This window comes from Aplidium turbinatum, chromosome 4, assembly GCF_918807975.1.
Source record: "Aplidium turbinatum chromosome 4, kaAplTurb1.1, whole genome shotgun sequence".
In the NCBI taxonomy this organism is placed as follows: Eukaryota; Metazoa; Chordata; class Ascidiacea; order Aplousobranchia; family Polyclinidae; genus Aplidium; species Aplidium turbinatum.
Window position 1 is genome coordinate 13,892,862 of NC_137475.1, and position 6,000 is coordinate 13,898,861.

The window sequence follows — 6,000 nt, forward strand, 5'->3', positions numbered from 1 at the left end:
TAAAATACAAGAATGCCTCGAAATTATTGAAGTAGTCTTAATACAAATTTACACAAGTTGTTTATTCACCACTTCAGTAGTATTGGAATCAGTTGACGTAATCTTCTTACGTAACTGCAATATTGTTTAACATTTAAACTCAACTCTCAATTTATGACAAAAGCAGAGTGGTATGTTTGCCCATCCAAATGCATCAGGAAAAATTGGAGCTTACTGAGCTAAATTTCCACTTCAAAAGGTATGTCTGGTTTTAAAAATTGAAGAGACAATTAATTTTTCCGGTGTAACGCTGGACCGGAAAAATGTTGTCTTGAAAAACACATTAAACGTACAGTATTTATTTCATTCTTTTTGTTCGTGTTTAGAGAATCATTATGGAGCGTTTTACGTGAGCATTGCTCTTGTTTTCAATAAACATCAAAAAGGCCAATTTATATTAAGTCTCTTTAATGCACAGGCTAACTAATACAAGAAAGTCTTAAGTATAGGTTTCTTTAATGCACAAATTAAGCAGTATACATTGTTCTTTAACATTTTGCTTTGCAATCTTGAAGAGAATTAGAAATAAAATCAAAATTTATTGCATGAAGAAGTTCTTTGAATACTGTCAGCTGACTGAAAATTTAAAAACAAAAACAAAATTGTTTAATTGTGTAACATCCTTATGCCTAAGCTCCAAATATAGGTAACTTCGGCAGGATAAAAAACTGCTTAAAATATTTTTCGCCGTTGGAATTCTTAAGATTCTATGAACAAATGAAAGTGCTCGGACGATTGCCACTCATAAGATTGTTTACTTTTGTGATGTCACAACAAGTTCTTGTGATGTCACAACAAGTGGTTTATTTTTCGTAGACACCTTTTGAAAGCGATTTATCACGCTTGGATGATAATCGTTGTCTTGTCAAGCTTCTTTTACCCCCGTCACTTTTTTGAACAATGAGATTCATCCAAATAAAAGTTGTTTGCTTTTTACAACATCAAGAACTGCTACTTAAGTGCCACTTACACTGAATCCAACGCTAGCTTTGCGTCTTATAAGACAAAAGAGTCTCTTCCAGCTAAAAGAACAAGAGAAAGCTTTCTCATTGTGTTGCGAGATTTTTTTTTAATTCATCAGTGACACAATTATATATAACGATAACCAATGATGTACAACTGTACACAGGAAATCGCACAAATGAATATTAACCTTTTAAAGATCTGCAAGCGCGGCGCGATATGGGATAATATAGTTTTTGGGCTGACAATTTTTTATCCTGATTGCTAGTACGGTTTCATTTTCAATGTAAAATTTATTTCAAGCATTCAAGCTGTTTTATCATAGGCCTACCATATTTTCATCACCTAAAAAGAGGACACGTTTCGCCAGCGAGTAAAATACAAGTAGAAGGTTACGTATGAAGAATTTTTTACATCCTTTTAGATAATTATAAACCTATGCAGCAAAGGTTACAGCAAAAAAAACAGACACAAAAAAACAGACAAATTTGTTTTTTGTAAGCTGATATGTTAAATTCGTGAAACACAATAAAAATGTGATGTGATAATGTAATAAAAATGTGACAAATCAAGCAGTATCTGCAGGTAGCCATTCCTTAACTTTTTTCAGAAAAACAAGGATCAGCTTTAACGAAATCATAAAATCACTTGAATGAAATATAATTGAAGTTGTATACAGCTGTTAATGAGATGCTAAAGACAGACTCAACTAAAAGGTTGTTTCCTTCCTTGTACTATTGTAGCTGCATCATAGATTAAATTCATTCTACATTTGCACCTACATAAGTTGTAAGTCCTCCCCGATAGCTCAGTTGGTTAGCTCGTCACTTCTGGAACGAAGAAGCTTCAAGATCAAGCGGCGCTGGTTCGACTCTCGGGTTGTGCGCTTGAGCAACGCACGTTAAGGACTGCTCTCCATTCAGCGGCATCTAATGGATGGAATAATTCCCCGGCAACAAGACTTCAACAATCGGAAACTTCACTCTGTCAATCTCGGTGACCGGACCTGCGTCAGTGATTCAAAGCCTCTACAAGTATGCGAAACTGCCAGAATTAAGCTCTGCAAGAAGCTTTCCCAGTCCCAGGATAAAGATTCAATCAATCAAGTATCCATGCCAGGATTTATTTTGCAATAGGCTATCTGTAGTTGGATATTGTTTTCGACTTGCTTCACTTGACAAATTAGCCAAACTATTAAGTTGGTAATCAGCAGCGTCTACAAGCGCTGAATCAATATGAAATAGATCTGTGTAAAACAATAATTTATTGTAAAAGTGGGAGGACCTTAAAATGTAAACATGTCAAACTTATTTGCAAGTTTTTGCGTTTTTTAGTGTTTTAATTGTGATTTACTCTTTTTTTCTCAATTTTTTTTAGTTTGTTCCAATTTTTCTTTTTTATAAATTGTTGATCAGATCTCAAATGAGGAAATTCCCTCACAAGTAGATTTGCAGCTCCGCTCACACTCATCGCTGACCGACATTTGGCTACCTACGACAATTGCAAAGCAATGTAGTGTTTCAATGAACGTGTCTAGGATTGTTTAGAACAGCAGATCAAATAACTTAGTAGCTCTACGCCAATGTTGTTTTGAAAATGTATAAATCAACATGTTGCATTGGTACAAAAATGGTTGGAAATTGCAAAAAAGTTACATAACAATGAAATCCTTTTGAAAATATGAGCAAGAAAACTGAAAGTGTAAAAAAGAGGACATTTGAGCATTTTTGGGTGTCCTCGGAGGACAATTTATTTTTCTTCAAAAAAGAGGACAAATCCTCTTAAAAGAGGACATATGGTAGCCCTATTTTATCATGATGATGATTTTTGCCTTTGGTTTGGACAATGACCGAAGCTACTTAATAATAATCAGTAGCCTAGTCTATCACATATTCTGTTACATGAATGCATTTGTTTTCAAAACCACAAATCAATCTAGTTATCTTATGTAGCAGACTACATGCGCAATGATTTGTAACATTTTGCAGATTTTGTCGACTGTTGCTAATATCGTCAAATGTTTTTTTTTTATGATCACGTTTCTCATGTTAGCAGCATAAGCCTATGTGTTACTTTGGGGGAGGCAGTAAAAAGTAGCCTAAGAAAATTAATTGTGTAGAAAAATTAATTAGATTGTAAGATAATGTTCGTTGAATGAATGCAATGTAAAAAAGGTCTTTTCTGTATTTTGCCTAGTCGATAAACTGATTGCTGCATGCAATGTCAGCATGAGCTGAAAGCCAATTCCCAAAAAGAAAACCGCAACTGCTCTGTATTTTTGGTTACACCGTGCAGTGATAAAATGACGATGTAGTAGCGAGTTGCTAGTGGAGCAACGAGAATGGTGTAATCATTTTGGAAGAGTTTTTATTCTTGATTGATAAAGTTTTTTCTGAAGCATAATCTTAGGAGTTTCGCATCCTTGCAGAGACATTGAATGGCTGAAGCACGCTTGATGACGCACTATGGCAGATTGTCATAGCAAGTGTCTATTTGTCGTGAACTAATACATACTTTATTACGCAAGCTTATATTAGCTTTAACAAACTAAATGGAACATCTAAATAAATATAAACAAATGAATTAAGCTTAGTACTTCAGACAATAAGATTATCAACCTGAACCGCACCTCAACATAACAAGCAAGTAAACAGAGTGGGAGCGCCAACTGAACAGTTGCGTTGGCCAAAGGCATTATGCGTGGAACGCGGCAGGAGTTTCTACTGTAGCATACAACGTAAATTACACGACATTCACCCCTTCATAAAAATTACAGTACAATAAATACACAAACGCTCAATTGTAGTTCAGCCTTTTTGGCGGGTTTTTTATACGAACAGAACGCCAGTTTTTCTGTGTTTGCAATTCAACATTAGGTTCAATAGGTTGCGTGTTAATAACCGCACCATCGTCTGCAGAGCTCCTCTCACAAGTAATTTCACGTTCGACGTCATCAGAAACATTTCTAATTCTGGAGTTCACTTCATTCGATTTCTCCACTTCAGCAGGGTTGACGGGGTCGGCAAAGTCTCGTCCTGGCGCTGCCAAGTCTCTGGCAGATACAGTTGCTTCCCTTCCATTTGGGAACTTTACCACAGCATAGTTTGGATTTGCATTCACAAGTTGAACCTCGTCCACTAGTGGATCGTACTTGTTACGTACAAAACGTTTTACCAGTACCTTGTCTTCTTCAGTCAACCACGAAGGTACACATAACCCAAAAGTTGAACGTCGTGGAAAATTAAAAAGTCTTTCGTGAGGCGTTTCATTTGTGGATGTGCACAATAACGATCGAAGTGAATGCAATACTTCTGGAACAACTAATTCCCATTGTGAAATTTCTAAATTTTTAGTACGAAGAGCTAACTTAATTGCATTCCAAACAACACCATTATAACGTTCACACTGTGAATTGCCACGCGGATTATACACTGACGAATGTGTTGTGGATATGCCTCTCTCACTTAAGAACTGTTTTATATCTTTGGATATAAAGCATTTTGCATTATCACTATGCACTACGGCTGGCATACCAAACATGTTGAACAAAGATTTCAAACAAATAATTACAGTATGAGAAGTAGTGTTACTACAAGGAAAAACAAAGGGGAAACGCGAAAATTCATCAACAACAGTTAAAAAGAAATGATTTTTAGTATTTGACGGCAATGGTCCTTTAAAGTCAATACTCAAGCGTTCAAATGGTTGCGTTGCTTTAATCAATGTAGCTTTTGGAGGTTTGTAAAACCTTGGCTTCACTTCACAACAAACTTTGCAATTTGTGACCAATCTTTTCACATCATCTATCGAGTATGGCAAATTCATTGTTCTTACAAAATGTTGCATTCTCACAACTCCCGGATGACACAAATTTTCATGAATTTCTTTCAGTGTGTTCCCAGTTGTACTGGCACAATACGCACGAGATAAAGCATCAGATGCCACGTTAAGTTTGCCTTCGCGATACACGATATCATACGAATACTGTGCCAATTCGACTCGCCAACGCATTATCTTGTCGTTTTTTACTTTTCCTCTTCTTCTGTGGTCGAACATAAAAGCAACTGAATTTTGATCAGTGATCAAAGTAAAATGTCTGCCTAAAAGGAAATGTGACCACTTTCGAACCGCTTCTATTATGGCAGTAGCTTCTTTTTCGATACTGGAATATCGCTTTTCGTTCGAATTCAGGGTCCGAGAAAAAAACGCCACAGGCCTTCCCGCCTGATGTAATATTGCGGACAACGCAATATCCGAGGCATCAGTTTCGACTGAAAAGGGCAAGTTTTCATCTATTACCTTCAAAGTGGCTTCTGCCAAGACTTGCCGAAGTTCGTTAAAACACGAGATAGCTTGATCACTCAGGGGAAACCTATTACTATCAACAAGCGGTTTTATTTTGTCCGAATATTGCGGTATCCATCGAGCATAATATGCCATAAGACCAATAATTCGTCGTAGCTCTTTGGCTGAGGTTGGAACCGGCATTTCTAATAACGACTTCACTCTTTCGCGATCAGGGCTTAAACTGCCATTACTTATTTCATACCCCAGTAAGTTGATCTTGTCCGTGGAGTAGGTGCACTTGTCATTATTGAAAGTGAGATTGCACTTGTTTGCAACTGTTAAGAAATGCTGAAGGTTTTCATCATGTTCTTCCTTTGTCTTACCGCACACGGTAATATTGTCCAAATAAGCAAATGTGCCTTTACAATCATTGCTCTCGATGATATTGTCAACAATTCTTTGAAACCAAGGTACAGCATTTGTTAATCCAAACGATAGTCTTTTGCTTTGATACAATCTACCATTGGCTTCAAAAGCTGTATAAGGCCGATCTTCCACAGGAATTTCAACTTGATGGTATGCACTTTTCAGATCCAATGTGCTAAAAAATGAATAGTGAGCAATCTTGTTGACCAAATTTTGCATGTTAGGCAATGGATATCCGTCTAACAACGTAAACTTATTGATAGTTTGACTGTAATCAATGCACAT